This window comes from Narcine bancroftii, chromosome 2 (genome assembly GCF_036971445.1).
Source record: "Narcine bancroftii isolate sNarBan1 chromosome 2, sNarBan1.hap1, whole genome shotgun sequence".
Classification (NCBI taxonomy): Eukaryota; Metazoa; Chordata; class Chondrichthyes; order Torpediniformes; family Narcinidae; genus Narcine; species Narcine bancroftii.
The window spans coordinates 224,634,593-224,651,508 of record NC_091470.1 but is presented as its reverse complement, the minus strand read 5'-3'; the positions used below and the strand labels follow the sequence as shown (position 1 = coordinate 224,651,508).

The window sequence follows — 16,916 nt, the reverse complement described above, 5'->3', positions numbered from 1 at the left end:
GTAGTCAGAGAGACTCAAAACTCCGTTTGTAGATAGACGGAGAACGTCGTGGTACAAATTCCTCAAAGGGACTTCAAAGAGAAGCAGCCAAATGAAGTTAAACAAGAAAACCTGCAGTTAGGTGATTACATTGTAAAGAATTGGGCAGTTTGAGAAATGAAGAAAATGAGAGGAAGAGTAAGTAGTTATGGGGACAGTGAAGACTTTCATAAGTGGAAGAAAATAATGAAGGGAAGAACGCAGAAAGGAAATAGTGTGTTAGAGGCAGGGTTCATACTGAGAATGAAGTTTGTACTTTGGTACAGTCTTTTTCCATGTAAAAGTAAATGCATAGTCTCAATGAAGAAAGGTCAGGGAGATTGGATAGCGTCAAAAAGACAAAGTAGCTGAATCATAGAAAAGTTAGTTAATCAGTTTGAGATGCAGTCTCAGGGTGCCATGGGAATTGAGGAAAATGCAAATACACTGTTTTGTACTTTGATCTAATTTCCCAATGTTCCATGGATAAGGGAGTGATTCAAGAGAGATTGGAAGTATAGCAAGCAGCAAAAAAATACAGCAAAAAAGCTTCATGAGGTTAAAGTTCAGAAAACATGGATTAATAAATGACAAACAGATTTGTTGGAGGCAAAATGTGCTCAACGAACTCCAGTCCCTCCATAGAACCAGAGAACATTGCAGCACCGGAAACAAGTCATTTGGGCCTTCTCGTCCCACTGACCTGAATCCATTCCATAATCCTCCAGGCTTCTCCCATTCATGTATCTGTCCAATTTATTCTTGAAACTTAAGAGTGAGCCCACATTCACCACCTCGGCTGGCAGCTCATTCCACATGCCCACCACTCTCTGAGTGAAGAAGTTTCTCCTCATGCTCCCCTTAAACCTTTCCTCTTTCACCCTAAAGCCATGTATTTATCTCCTAATTTGTGTAAAGAGCCTACTCATATTTACTTTCTCTATGCCCCTCATAATTTTGTAAACCTATCAAATCTCCCCTTATTCTTCTACACTTCAAAGAATAAAGTCTGAATCTGTTTAATCTTTCCCTGTATCTCAAATCCTGAAGACCTGGCAACATCCTAGTAAATCTTCTCTGCATTCTTTGAATCTTGATATCTTTCCTGACCAGATCTGCATGCAATTGGGCCTCACTGATGTCTTATTACAATCTCACCATAACATCCCAATTCCTGTACTCATTATTTTGATTTTTGAAGGCCAAAATCGATCTTTGACGCCACTTTCAGGGAATTATGTATCTATATTCCCAGATCCCTTTGTTCCTCTGTACTCCTCAGTGCCCTACTATTTACTTGGTTTGCCCTTCAAAAATGTAACTCCTGACATTTGTCTGCATTAAATTCCATCTGCCATTTTCTGCCCCATTTTTCAGTTTGGTTCAGATCTCTCTGCAAGGTTCGAAAGCCCTTGCTATCCATAACACCTCCAATCTTAGTGTCATCAGCAAACTTGCTGATCCAATTTCCCACATGATCATCCAGATCATTGATATAGACAGCAAACAACTATTGTGGCAGCACTGATCCCTGAGGCACACCACTAGTCACAGGCCTCATCAACTACCACTCTCTGTCTTCTCTCATTCAGCCAATTTCAAATCCATTTTACAGCCTCTCCATGGATAGCTAGTGTCTGAACCTTCTGAACTAGCCTCCCATGTGGGAACCTGTCAAAAGCCTTAGTAAAGTCCATGCAGACAACATCCACTGCCTTTCCTTCATCTACTTTCTCAGTAACTGCCTCAAAACTCCATAAAATTAATTCAACACGACCTACAATGCACAAAGCCATGCTGACTCTCCTTAATCAGTCCTTAGCTGTCCAAACACATGTATATCCAATCTCTCAGAACACCCTCCAATAGTTTACCTACTACTGATGTCAGGCTCACAGGTCTGTAATTTCCCGGTTTACTTTTGAAGCCTATTTTTAAAAATAGTGGAACAACATGAGTTCCCCTCCCCTCCGCCACCTCATCTGTGGCTAAGGACATTTTAAATATTTCTGCCAGGGCCCCTGCAATTTCTACACTAGTGTCCCTCAAAGTCTGAGGGAATATCACATCAGGCCTGGGGGATTTACCTACCTTTATTTGCTGTGGCAGCAAGCACCTCCTCCTATTTAATCTTTATTATATGTTCCATGCCTCTACTGCTTGTTTCCCTTCCTTCCTTATACACTATGCCAGTTTCCCAAGTAAATACTGATGGAAAAAAAACTGTTTAAGATCTCTCTCCTCTTGTGAGACTCCACACATAGACGACTACTCTGATCTTCTAGGAGACCAATTTTGTCCTTTACTATCCTTTTACTCTTAATATACTTGTTGAAACCCTTTGGGTTTACCTTCACATTATCTGCCAAAGCAACCTCACATCTTTTTGCCTTCCTGATTTCATTTTTAAGTTTTTTTTACATTTTCTATACTCTTCTTGGGGACATTATTTTCTCTTTGTTGCTTATACCTGCTATACACCTCTCTTTAACCAGATCGCCAATATCCCTTGAAAACCAAGGTTCCCTATGCCTGTTAACTTGCCTTTAATCCTGACAGGAACAAACAGGGGTCCAGTGCTAATTTTTTAGGTGCCGAAGCTCACCAAAAACGGTGACAAGGAGGTACTGGAACCTCCCCTTGAGGTGTCAGAGCTGCCCCCTGAGGTTGCAGAGCAGCACTCCAGTGAACTCCGGCAGCACTGCCCCCTTGAGAACAAATGAATAAGAAGTTTCTTGCTGTAATCAACATAATGAACAAAAGGAGTTTTGATGAAGGCTTGTTGGAGGATTGAAATGAATGAGATTGACGGGGCATTGACAGCTGGTTACAAAAATGACTAATAGATGAGCACTAGACAAAAGTGGTTCATAGCTATTCTACCTTGTGGGAAGTATTCAGTGGCTTTCCTCAAATGGGACCTGACCCACAGCCTCTCTGTTTCGCCAACAGTTCTAAGATTGAACTGCTTAAATTATTTACATTTGCCTTTGCAAACTTAAGTATAATTGAAGGCTTTTGTAAATCATTGGTATATTTGAACCTGGGCAATTGGATTCACTTCAGCATTCCTCATAGTTAGGAAGACATCGAGGCCATAGAGAATGCAGAGGGAAGATTTACTGGAATGCTATCAAGGGCAAAATAAATTGAGCGATGTGCAATTGTCTTTGGAATATTGCATCAGAGCAGTGAAGGGTGGATTTAATTGTGACATTTATAGTTGTACAAAATTTTGATAGAACAAAAAAGCAAAACTAATGCAGTATGGTTAACTGCTTAAATCTGGTCATAGATTTGAGATAACTAACATTCAGAATTTCAACTGTCTGTGGTTCAGGCCATCACTAATATCACCCTCCCTCCCCTCCATGGATTCCACCTACACATCCTGCTGTCTCAGAAAAGTTGCCAATATCATAAAAGACTTATCCCACTCCAGCAACACTGTCTTCAACCCCCCTGTCGGGAAGAAGAGACATATGAGATCACGTATCACCAGATTCAAGAACTGTTTCTCTCCCACCGTTAGCATACTCCTGAATGATCCACTAATTAGTAACAAAAATATTGCCTTTGCTCTGTGTCAACTGATCTCTCTCTCTCTCTGTAACTCTGCACTTTTGTGCTGTCCTTTTGTACTATGTATGAGATGCAAAGCAACATCTTGCTGGATCTTTGGTGCATTTGATTATTGGATCAGCTCTTCACTCAGAGCTTCCAATTTCTGTCCACCAAACTGAGTTCAGAATTCAGTTCATTGATCGCTTAACATTTAAATCCGTGGTCCTCTGGCAGACGTCATAGACTCTACCGGGGGGCATCCAAACCTCCTGGCGAATGTTCAGATAGATGGTTCATTTCATTGAGACAAAACTGCCACTGACGAAAGAGTGAGTCAATTTCATCGAATTGTTTTGATTGGTATGATATTTTTATATAATCATATTCCAGTGTTTGATATTATTTAAATGTTTGAAGAATTCATAATTTTTTTTATAAACTTTATTTAAAGATTTTATCACATGAATAAAACAAAAAAAAATACATAAAAAAAATAAAAATAAAGTAATTATTACAACACAGCATTAATGACCTAACTTAAATTAGTCTAACCCCCCCCCCCCCATATATACGGCCACTAAAAAGAATCTATATATATATTTTAAAAAAACACCCCTCCCCCCCAAAATAAAGAGTGAAGAATTAATAGAGTTAATAATATTATATATTAAAAAAACACTCATAGACAAACAAAAAGAAAAATAACAGGTAAAAATACTAATAAAAAAAGTTATCAAATCTAAAATATCACACATAAAACATATTTAAGTCAAACTTAATTACATGTACTTAACAAATGGAGTCCACTTCAGCTTATAAAAAGACATCCTATCTTAAATTGAAAAGGATATCTTTTCCATAATTAAACAAGACTTCATCTCTAAATACCACCTATCTAAGGTTAGTATATTTCTATCTTTCCAAGTAAGCGCTGTACATTTCTTGGCCACCACTAGGGCTAAATAAATACAATAAATCTAATAATCAATTCAGCCTAATTCAATTAATGATTGCATATTCCCTAATAAAAATATATCAGGATCTAATACAACATAGATGTTATGTAAACTATTAAAAATAGATTGAATACCTTTCCAAAACTGTTGCAATCAATCACAAAACCAAACAGTATGTGTAAAAGGAACAAGTTGATTATTATATAATGGTGTAATTACTCTTGAATACTTGTCCAATAAAGGCTCCAATACCACATTTAAATCTCCCCCAATCATCACATTAGAATTTACTTGTCCAAGTAATAAATACATATCCACAACAAAAGTTGTATCCTCAACATTTGGAGCAAAAACATCAAGCAAAGTCCAAGCCTCGTTAAAGATTGTACAATTCAGTTTTAATAATCTTCCACCATTTTTCTCTTCATTCTGTAACTGAAATAGTAGATTCTTGTGCACCAAAATTACCACTCCTTTTGCCTTTGAATTAAATGAAAAATTTAAAAAAAACTTGTCCAACCCATTCACGTTTAAGTTTCACATGTTCCTTATCTGTTAATTAAGTTTCCTGCAAAAAAAAAGCCACATCATCTTTTAATTTTTTTAAGTAAACAAATACTTTCTTACGCTTAGTAGGATTATTTAAACCCTGGACATTAAGAGAAGCAAACTTTAGTTCAGACCTTTCTTACAACAACATAACAAGAAAAAAAAAGAAAAAAAAACAAAAAAAGAAAAAAAAAGACCCCCTCCCCTTATCCCCTCTTAAAACTACAACAAAAAAAAGGAAATTATTTTTTTATAAAAATAATAAAAAGAAACTTCACTCCTTAATCCAAAAATTAATAAAAAAAACCGGTAAGAGGTTACAACTACCTCCTCCTGTCTGAACCGCACAATGCGGTAACTCCCACAAAATATTGGGTGTGAGATAACTCACACGTAGCTGACGACTTCTGGAAAATAATGCCCACCCAGTTCCCTCTCCTAACTCCCATTTCACATTAAACTATCATCATTATCTAAATCTTCTCAGGAAAAAAAAAATTAAATTTTTTTTTAATCAGCTTTGTCACTCCAACCACCATTGCTTCCATTTCTTCTTGAAATTCGATTTGCATCTTGTGTCTCCACTCTCTTTGGAGACCATGGAGGAATTGCGTGATTGGTAACAATTGAGCAAAGTCCATAGCTTCTTTAGGATTATCAAAAAATTTTGGCTGGCATCCATCCTGGAAAATCTTCAATACTGCAGGGTATCTAAATGTTGCTTTATATCCTTTTTTCCATAGCACTTTCACAAGATTAAATTCACGTTGTTGAGACATAACTTCTTGACTCAAATCTGGATAAAAAAAAAGCACGATTGTTCTGGACCATCAAAGGAGATCTACTTTGTTGCGCATTTCTAATAGCCATACGCAAAATTGTCTCTCTATCTTAATAATTTAAACAACGGATCAGAACAGGTCTTGGATTCTGTCCTGAAAAAGGCTTTCTTCTCAGAGCTCGGTGAGCACGTTCCAGTATTAAACCTTCCGGGAACTTATCTTGTCCTAACACTTGTGGAATCCAATCGGTAAAAAATTTTCTTGGATCTGGTCCTTCTATATCTTCTGGCAAGCCAATAATTTTTACATTGTTTCGTCTAGACTGATTCTCCAAATAATCAACCTTTTTCGCTAAATTTTTATTCTGAATTTGTAAAGTTTCAATTGTTTTATTTACGTCTTGTATTTGGTCTTGTACCTCAACTATACCTTGGTCACAAACATCAAGTCTTTCATTCATTTCAAGCTTAAAAGCTCCATAATCAACCATCTGTTGAGTATTAATAAACACCAAGGTATTAAGCTTAGTATTAACTTGAACCAAAAATTTACCTATCTCTTTGATTGAAGAAGATAACTTAAATTCAAGATTCTTAGTAAGCATATCAACTGAAATAGATTCAGGCAAAATAGGATCCTGCTGTCTCTGAGTAACCAGAGGGTCTTCTAATCCTTCCCTTAGTTTAACTGCTTTTCTTGCAGTATGACTCCGTGTAGAAACCCCTGCCACAACCTCCTCAGCAATATCAGAAGACTGGTAGTCAGGGTTATCCTTAACCCATATTACATCAAAAGCCTACATTACATGAAGAACTGTTGAAGCCTTCATAACTGGTGGTGGATTTTGCAGCGCCACCGCTACATCGATCGGTGGACGTCTCTTTAAAGTCGGGTCTGTGTCCCAGCTGTTTCAAGTGTCAAAAGTTCAGTGACTGCGCTCATAGCGGGCGTTGATTGAAATACACGCCCTTTGTTCCAAAGGCTGCCGGGCACCATCTTTAAAGAGCCCTACCGGGTCAGAGCGGAGCTCCTTTGCCGAATCCTCCACTTCTCTTGGATCCATTCCACGCTGAGTCCTGGCTTCTTGTAAACAGGTAGGCTCAGATAACTTCGGGAAATGTAATTTCTTAGCGATCTGTTGCCGTTTTCTTTTACTTTTTTTTCAGCCATTGTACCATTAGAAGCTAGTTCAACACCTCTAACTATTTACAAATTGTTTAGAAAGTCTTAACGGGCACTTATAGACAAAACAATAACAAAGAGTCAGGAGAGGACTGGAAGGCAAGTCTATTCCTTACGCCATCTTGCCACGCCCCCCCCCCCCCCCCCGAAGAATTCATAATTGATGCAGAAGTAGTTTTATCTTGTTAGTTTTTGAACATTTCTGAATGTCACTCACTCTATTTTGGTGACTGCCTTGATTCTTGATTACCTTGGGGTGAGCCATCAATGGCTGCAAATGAATGCAACACCTGTTAATAATGTTTGGAGTCTCTCTGTGGCTAGATGAGAGTCCGCGGTTGGGGTATCGGGAGGTTGGATGGCGAAAGTCTGCAGTCAAGACGTTAGAAGATCAGATAGGTGGGCAGCTGGGGCCAAAATTAGGGAGATCGACTTTTACACACGATATATGGAAAATACTAGATTCTGGGGCAAAGATAGGGGACTCGACTTTACATGGAATCGACTATTGAAGGGGTAAAGGAAGCAGACTCGACAGGAGTATTGCTCGAGGAATTGGATATTTACTTGAAATCGACACAATGGAGAAGGAATAGGGGAGGTGTATATGAGATTACATTCCAATGATTACATTATTTTTTCTGCAGTCCATGGGGATGCCAATTTTTCAACAGTCCGATGAGTCGAAGAGCAATGTGATAATGAGAAACAGTTTGCTTTAATGATAGTGGCAAGATATTGACATCATATTTGGATAGGGGAGCACCATCGCTGTCCAGAATAATGGTGTAGGATTTTTTAATTCATGAAGAAGTTTCTTTAAAGTCACGTCTGAAGAATAAAGATGCAATAATTCCTTAGAACGGCTTTGGAGTAACCGGCTAAGAAGACCTTAGAATGAAAAAAACACAATGGTGAAGAAACTCAGCAGGTCAAACAGGGTTCTTTATACAGCAGAGATAAAGATACAAAACTAATGTTTCGGGCCTGAGCCCTTCATCAAATGTTTCTGTGTGATTTTACTATGTGCAAAATCTAGGCAGACACCTGAACCAGGTTTTGTATCTTTTTTATTTGCTGCATAAAGTACATCAATGGTCAGGTCACTTATCTGAGTACTACTGGTACCATGTAACCCAGTTCTACCTGTCAGGCGGCCGACGAACAAACCAGCTCTCCCTTCTGGTTTGCCTGGTGCAAAGGGTGGCCGGACACCCTGCAGGATGAGAAACAAGACCTGTCAAAGGGCGGACGAACCCTCGCGTAGAGTCAACAGCCACCCAGCAAATACATGCCGTGAAACGCATGAAGGCATCCCTTGCATCGAAGCTTGGTCTGGCCAAACACTGCAACACAACTTCCCCAACCGTCTTGGACCTCACCATGTCGCTGGATCCGGGAGGGGATGTCGAGAGGGTGGGTCTGGACTTGTGCAACCCCCTACTCACCTAAATCCGTCCACACACATGCTGATCCTTTCTAAGGAGTGGGGTATCCTCATTCCAAACCCCACAAACTGACTGAAAGGAACCATCATCATCTTATGGGATGGGAGCTAGAAGAAGAAGAACATAAAGTATACTGTTTGACCTGCTAAATTTCTCCACCATTGTGTTGTAACTTCAATCACAGTGTCTACAGACTTTTGTGGCTAAACCTTTGACACAGGAACCCATAGCATTATGACTTACATGATGATAGTACTACCTTCTACCACAGCTAATACACATTTCTATTTCCTATTTGATTTGTTGCCAATACAAGTTTTACTACATGTAATCTCCAGGTGAATTTATGTGCTCTCATTGTTGAACAAGACAATCAAGGTGATCTTTTGTGACGGGGAGTATTTAACGGCCATGGTTTCTTTCAATACTTTGTGTTCCATTTAATCTGAATGAAGATGCAAGCCAATTCAAATAATCTGTCAGTCTATACATTTTTGGAAAAATATTCCTTTTGAGCAGGTTAATGTAAAGCAACATGACTCTTATTACTTCCAGATTGCAAGGCTGGAAAATTGCATCATTTTGTCCTTTGGATATTTGCTGTTTTAATATAGAGTTAGGTGTTTGCAAAATGTGCAAAAAGAAAATGAATGGATGATCATTTTTGATTTAAAATCTAACCTGGTCTTGAGAAGGTGAGGTTGAAACAAATTATTGATCTGCTGTAATTTGGCAGTGACAGAGAATAATCAGAGAAGTCTAACAGGCACTGTGATTGTATTAAAAGCACAAGAATGCTGGACGAGCTCAGCTGTCTTGCAGTATCCATAGGAGGTAAAGATATATTACTGACATTTCAGACCTGAGCCCTTGTTCAAGGTGTCAGCATAAAGCAGGTAGGTGCTTGATGAAGGGCTGGGGGAGAAGGGAAGAAAGAGTGGGAGGAGGAGCACAGGCCAACAGACAAAAGGTGATAATTGGACGGATAGGAGGACAGGAGAGGAAAGGTGAAAATTGATGGGGGGGGGGGGGGGGCGGCTCTGTGAAGGCAGAGCCGGAGGAGAGGGGACAGAGGGCAAGGGGAAGTCGATGTTCATGCCATCTGGTTGGAGGGTGCCCAGACGGAATAGGAGATATTGTTCCTTCAATTTGCAGGGGGTCTTAGTCTGGCAGTGCATGAGACCATGACCAGACATGTCAGCAAGGGAATGGGCAAGGATTTGAAATGGGTCACATTTGAAGAAACATTGTTTCTATCTATTCATATGCAAATACATTGCTCAAATTGCAACTTAACAGCCCAATCCATAACACATTTGAAGGCACTAATAAAACATGTCACTGTTGCTAATAGAATGAATATTTGGCTGAATGGGTTTACAGTAGTTTATCTTCGTGATTTAAGTTGTGAGGCCTTATCCAGATCTGAAGATTCTTCTGGTAAATGTTTAGTAGCAATTTTGCATCTCATAAAATGAAATGAAGCAGTCTGACTGATGGTAGGATATTTGTGTACCCTTTTTATTAAAATTGTACGTGTTGGTCATTAAAAAATTTTTTTTTTTCAAATAGGCATGCGTGAAAGGATAATTGTAACGACTGAGCATTCATCTTCTTTGCTGTATGCTTATGCACCTTCCATTTTAAAGTGCAGTGCCCAAGGCTTTTCCATCAGATGAGAGGTGAATAAATATTCATAAGTAGAAGACAGTGAGTTGTGAAGAACTTGTAAAGTGTAGAACTGAGAACAAATGATATTGAGCTGCAATTGTTTTGAAGCGTAGATCACACTGTACAGTATGAAATAATGTGTATTATGAAATGGAGAGTTTCGAAAGGTACAGAAAAGATTTCCATGGGTGATGTTGGAAATAAGATATTATATCCATCATGAAAGGATCATTAGTTTGATAGGTCTGACATGAATAATGTTTACTTTTCTGGAGAAGAGAAAAGCTAGATCAATGGAAGATTGCCACAGATGATCACATCATGAATTCAGAAGAGATTTTTTTCTCTGGAGAGCGTTGAGAAAATGGATCTCAGGGTGGTAGCTGAAGCAAATACCATAAATGTACTTCAGGGCGAATTAGAAAATTAAATTTTAAATTGAGATTAACAGGCCCTTCCGCATCATGAATCCATGCCGTCAAATACCCAATGGGCCTACAACCTCCCTACATTTTGGAGGTGGGAGGAAACCTATGCAGACATGGGGCGAACATACAAGATCCTTACAGTCAGCGCCAAATTTGAACCCGGGTCGCTGGCACTGTAATAGTGTTACCCTAACCACGCTGCCTCATGAAAGACCAAATAAAACTGTAAAAGTGGGAGATAAAGTGGAGGAATTGAGTTTGACTATATTTTAAATTGCAGTGCTAGTTATGAGGACGGAACTACCTTTATTGTATGCTGTATTATGTAACTTTTTTATCTGATTGCCTAACTCTCAATGTGCTGAATTCATCAAGGAGAGTAAGCAATGAATGGATACACAAGAGACCCAATTTGGTTTGATTTACTTTTCTTTTTGGCTTGTTTTCGCCAGGAGTGAGGGCAGCAACAAGGGAAAATTTGGCTTTCCCTTCTCCGCACACCATGATCATCTTCTGACATGCTGCCGCCGCCTTCAGGAACCTGAAATCTTATTCTTGTTTAGCTGTTTGCATTTAACTGCAGATTTTGTACATGTAATAAAATTAGCTCAAGGGTGTAATAGCCACGTCCCCATGCCTAGATGGCATGCCTGTTTTATCTGCTGCTGGGGATGTACAGAAGATCGGGCAGCTTCTGTAGAGAGAGAACGGTTGGTGTGGCACGATTGGCGTTGTAGTTAGTGCATCGCAGTTACAGCAGGGGCTGTCTATAAGGAGTTTGTATGTTCTCCCCTGTGTCTGCATGGATTTCTTCTGGGTGCTCCGGTTTTCACCCACTTTTCAAATACGTACAGGGGTTGTTGTCAGTTGGGTGTAATTGGACAGCTCGGGCATCATGGGCTGTAAGGACCTTTTGCCGTGCTGCATGTCTAAATTAAAGAAACAGAAGCCATTTGCCAGAAAAGAGATCCCTTCTCTCAACACTAGAAACTTAATAATGCAGCAACACTTAGTTTGCTGGAGGAACTTATCAGTGGGAGGAGGAATTGACACGGTTTAGAGCTGGAACTCTTGACAACAGGGCTGGAGGTCTTTCCTGCTACTGCCCATTGATCACACTTCATCAGTTTGCCTTGATGCCACATTCACTCTTGATGTCAAGCGTCGTCACTTTCATCTCAGCTTTTTGATCCGTTTGTGATTGATAAATGATTGAGTTTCTCAGAGGTTCACTTTTAGATTTAGAGTTGATTTGCTAAAAATCGATAAATGGCATACAATGCTGCCAGAACTCAAGTTGAGCCATGAATGATCTTTGAACTAGATGGTATGGCCCAATAACTACACAACAATTTTGGAGATTGAAACATTATGGGATTCAAATTTCTGCAGTTTTCTCACAAGTGTTGTAAACATTATATGTTCTGTGCCCACAAAGGATGAGTCTAAATGTTTTCAGTTTGATTTATATCGATGAAGGAGATCATCGTGGACTTCATGAGGACCAGGAACAACCACCCTCCATGACACAAATCAACAACTCTGTCGTGAAGAGAGTGGGAAGTACCAAGTTCCTTGGAGTTCACTTAACTAGTGTCCTATCGAGGCCACTCAACAATTTCTCACTTGTCAGGAAGGTGCAGCAGTCTTTCTGTGAAGACTGAAGTGGACAAGGCTACCAGTCACCATTATGCCAATCTTCTGTAGGAGCTCCATCAAGAGAAATGGATCAGAAGCCACAGGACAATAAGTGTGGCAGAGGTGATCAATGGGGTCTTCCTCCCCCACTCCCCCTTTGAAGTGAACTGCCAGGATTGTTGTCTGAAGAGAAGGTGCAAAATCATCGAGAATCACTTCCAGCTTGCACACAGCAGCTTTTCAGCTGCTTCTGTCAGAAATGAGACACACGAGTGTCAGAGCCAGAACCACCAGGCTGAGGAACATCTTCCCACAGCCAGTGAGAATGCTAAATGACCAAAGGAACTGCTCACACTGACCCCCCCGAGACTCTTGTATGTACAAAACAGTATCGAGTTATTTATTTATTTACTTGTTTTGACGTAATATTTGTCATACACATGTATTGTTCATCTCTGTGTTATGTCTGGTTATGACTGTGTTTTGCACCAAGGATCGGAAAACGCTATCTTGTCGAGTTGTTCTTGTGCAATCAGATGTCAATAAACGACTTGATTTTGTATATTTTCCAATCAGGTAACACTGTGTGTTTGTGCCCTGGTAACATTACAAATGAATGAGTGAATATTGGGAGGCATCTTGCATCCTTGAAACAAGACAAAAGAAAATAGTGTGACGAGCCCAGAGGACCCCAAAACCCAGTAGCAGTAGATATTCACCAAGACAAACGGTTACTTCAACAAAAGTTGCTTTTAATGATCTTTAAACATGAAAACAGAATCACACTTTAACATCACTATTAACTAAACTAACTTAACACCCCCCCCCTCCCCCGTAAGCGCACGTGTATGTAATGTGTATGTAAGTTCAGAAAGGTTCTTTGGTTCACAGCCCAATCTCACTTCTCATTCCTCCAAGTTCACTGGTTGCAGGCAATTCTTATACTGTGCACAGAATTTAACGTGTATAAAATTCACCAGGCTTTGGTGCTCGAAAGGTAAATGGTTACCGCTCAGGAAGGTTCTTGTTGGTTTTCAGAGATTTGGACACCCACAACTGATGTACTTCCCTCAGTTTACTTCAGTGTCTTGCTGACAAAACTTGCTCCGTCAGGGTTCTCCAGATGATAACCTCTTTCTTTCAGGTCACCACAGAGTTCGTTCTTATTTCTCTTATTCCAAGCGAAACATTAGACAGCCAGTCCTCTCCTCTTACATGAACCACAAGGGCTTTGACCAGGCCGTTTTCCAGTCAGGCTTGTCAGCTTTCCTGTTCCACTCATAGCTTCTTCTGCTGGGTGTAACACTGTCAAGTGACTCTCTTCTCTCTCTCTTTGACTCTCTCTGCTTACAAAACCACATGACCCTCTTTCATCAGCAAGCTCTCCTGCAGACAGCAGCGGCTCCAGCATACTCATTTATCTGTTGCCTTTGGTAGACAACAATCCATTAGTGAAGTCTCGAGCACTCTTCAAAAGCTCTTGCAAAAGGTGTGAGGCCCCAATATGTCTAGCATTGGGCAGAGCTCCAGCATTTCAAATAAGATCTGTTTTAAAGTGTTTGTATGTGGCCTACTCTAACAAATCTTTCCCAATGTATCTCCCAAAAACATATCAATATACTCTGTCACAATACCCATTTGTCATGGCTGCAATACAAAATTAAAAATGTTTAAGATATATAGCATGTTCAAAATCTGAATAGAGAAAAGTTATGAGATATTTGTCAAGATTTTTAATCAAATCATGCAAGCCTGGAAATCAAATCCATTAGCACCTGTTTTCTTTTGTAAGTTAAAAGCATAAAATTGATTTACGTCGACTTGGATTGTGCGGATTTGCGTTTTCTGGGTGAAATGGGCCATGTTCTTCAGTGTGCTATTGATCTGAATCCATTACTCTGTATCTCTTCCCACATGCGGCCTGACCGGCATATTATGTTCTTGTTTTCCATTGCATTATTTTGTTATACTTGGGACTCGGTGCTTGATGGCAGGAGACATGTCTGGACAGTTTCAGAATTTGCTTCAGCTGCCCGGCACCTTCCAAAGTCGACTGAATGCATGGAAACAAACAGGCCTTGTTTGTTTGTTCGTTCGTAGTTGCTGACAAAATCATTTTGTGGCTGTTTCGATGCAGCCAATTTGCAGCAGTCCTTTAAGCCAAGGTAATGTCACAACAAAGACCCTAAGCTGCCGCAGTCATGTCATTTTCTTCCGAGCAATGAAAAATTTGACTTGCCAGAAACGAGATGGATTCCCACAGCATGATTGCATTTAGAATAATTTATAATAGGAAAAAAAATTAATACAACAGCTGAAAAACGCAGTGACTTTCAATATATCTGGTATCTTTTCTATTAAATTACATTAAGTCCTGCGAAAGGTAGTGGACACAGCCCAGTTCATCGTGAACTGAGGGCAGCAGCAATGATCATGGATCCCACACCACCCAGCACACGCTCTGTTCTCGCTGCTGCCATCAGGAAAGAGGTGTGGGTGCCACAAGACTCGCCCCACCAGGTTCAGGAACGGCTGCTTCCCCTCCACCATCAGACTCCTCAACAACAAACTCAATCAGGACTCGTTTAAGGATTCTTCCCTTGCATATTATTTATTATTGAATATTTATTTTCATAGTTTGTTTGCATTTCTTACTTTTGTATGTGCATCTTTTCTTGCGTACAGTTTGCACTACCGATAAGTAGAAATTCTGCCTGGCCCACAGGAAAAAGGATCTCAAGTTTGAATGTGATGTCATGGATGTACTCTGACAATAAATCTGAACTTTGGTTTTAAAACAAAAGTCCCAATGCTCAGTTTGAAGCTGAAGTTGCTCCCTTTGATTTCTAAGTGTACGGAGACATTGGTGAGGAAACACAAGGGGCACTTTCCCTTGACTTCGTTTCAGATTGTTGCTCGGGACCAGATATGGAATGTCTGCCTGTGGGTCACAGGTGCCTTGTATGTTGCAGTGAAAGTTAACTTACTTAAGGTCTTGTCTGCATGATATATGAACTCCAGGGGACTAGGTAGATGTATACTTGCTCTGCTCCCCCATTAGAACATAGAACATGAAACAATACAGCACAGCAAAGTACAGGCCCTTCTGTCCACAATGTTCTGGTGATCTATATAATTCGACTCAACAATCTAAAACTTCCCTACCTCACAACCATAAACCTCTATTTTTCTTGCATTCATGCGCCTAAGAGTGTTTTAAATGCCCCCATTGTACCAACCTCCACCACCACCCTTGGCCATACATTCGAAACACTGTTTTTTTTTTAAAAAAGCAACTTGCCTTCAACTTTCCTGTCTTCAACTTGTCCAAATGTTGTCTGGCATTTGCTATGCTCAGTCCAGGAAAAATGTTCTGGCTCTCCACCCTATTGATGCCCCTCATAAGGCCTTTCAGGAATACCCTCCACCTTGAGGCCAGCGGCAGGAGCGGATTTAAAACTGCTAACTCACCTTTGAGTTAGCTTGCAGCATTACCTGGTCCACCTGAAGGTCTATTCAACCAGAGGCGCCTCATAGTGCCCTCTGGACTGGTGCCGCAGCACCACCTGTCATAATATGAGACATAGCAATGTCTGTTTCCCACAGCAGTTCCAGCTGTGTGGGGGATTATGGGTAGGAAGACTGCCATTGCTATGTCGGCCCCTGCCGGTCACCCCTCCCCAGTGGGGCGGGGGCTGTCAGTCAGCGGGAAGTTGCTGCCTGACAGTCCCCTGTCCCGCTACCTGATGATGTTTGAAAATTACGATATATTAAGTTTGTAGATTGATTTGGCATTTTAGAATTGCTGTCAAAGTAATGCCTTCTCTGTTGCACTTAAAACGTCTCCACTGCAACAAAGCAAGCACAAAGGTCCAGTAATTGTCACTAAATTAAACCACTCCTCTGCTTGGTGAGTCAATTTAAAGTGATTTTAGATCTCCTGACGACAATGCTGTTAACGGCAGCTGGTTAACTTGCGATGTTTTGGCGGGGAGTTGGGTCACGGGCATATAGAGTCATCAGCCCACCCCTAAGTAGCCGCTTACAGCAGCTGCATATTCAGGTGCCTCGGCGCACCCTGCGCTCCGCCGATTATCCCTTCCAGAGGAGGGTTAATGTCGAAGCCTCTGAGGCATTCTCGGCGCATTCAGGTGAGTATGTCCTTAGTTGCATGGGGGGGGGGGGGAGATTATGCAGATTTACAAGGGGGTGTTCAGGCCATCTGAAAGGGCCTATAATGTTATTTCAGCCTCCAGAGCCAGAGCTGGGCTAACTGACAACAAAATGCCTCCAGTCTTCACTATTTCCTATGCTTTTTCCCTCCTCTTCGCGCGCTCTTTCCTGCCCCCTCTCTCTTTTTCCCTCCCTTCTCCCTCCTCTCTCTTTTTCCCTCCCCTCTCCCTCCTCTCTCTTTTTTCCCTCCCATCTCCCTCTTCTTTCTACACTTTCAAACCACCATAATGTTGTCCATTACTGTAGTCAATTTCATTTTATTGCTTTTGTTGGGAATTTCATTCTGCTTCGTTGCATAATGTTGAACATGCTTAATGCATGTACATGGGTGAAATTCACTCCCTCTAGTCAACAGAGTTTTGATGAATGATCTCACATCTGAAGTGCTAATCATCAATTATTCTGATTTGTTACATCTTTTCAAAACAACATTTATGACATTAAATT

At 40.5% G+C, this 16,916-nt stretch overlaps 1 protein-coding gene across 4 annotated transcripts in view; it reads left to right on the top strand.

The window, feature by feature from the left end:
* Window positions 1-16,916, top strand: part of LOC138755096 (suppressor of cytokine signaling 6) — a 63,481-nt gene that overhangs the window by 41,431 nt on the left and 5,134 nt on the right. The window contains exons 2-3 of one of the 4 annotated variants that reach the window (XM_069920387.1): window positions 6,851-6,963; window positions 10,072-10,181. The exons of 1 other annotated variant lie outside the window; for it this stretch is intronic. The gene's annotated coding sequence lies outside the window, so the exon portion shown is untranslated. The remainder of the gene's footprint in view (window positions 1-6,850; window positions 6,964-10,071; window positions 10,182-16,916) is intronic. 2 more of the 4 variants (XM_069920388.1, XM_069920389.1) reach the window with 2 other exon arrangements.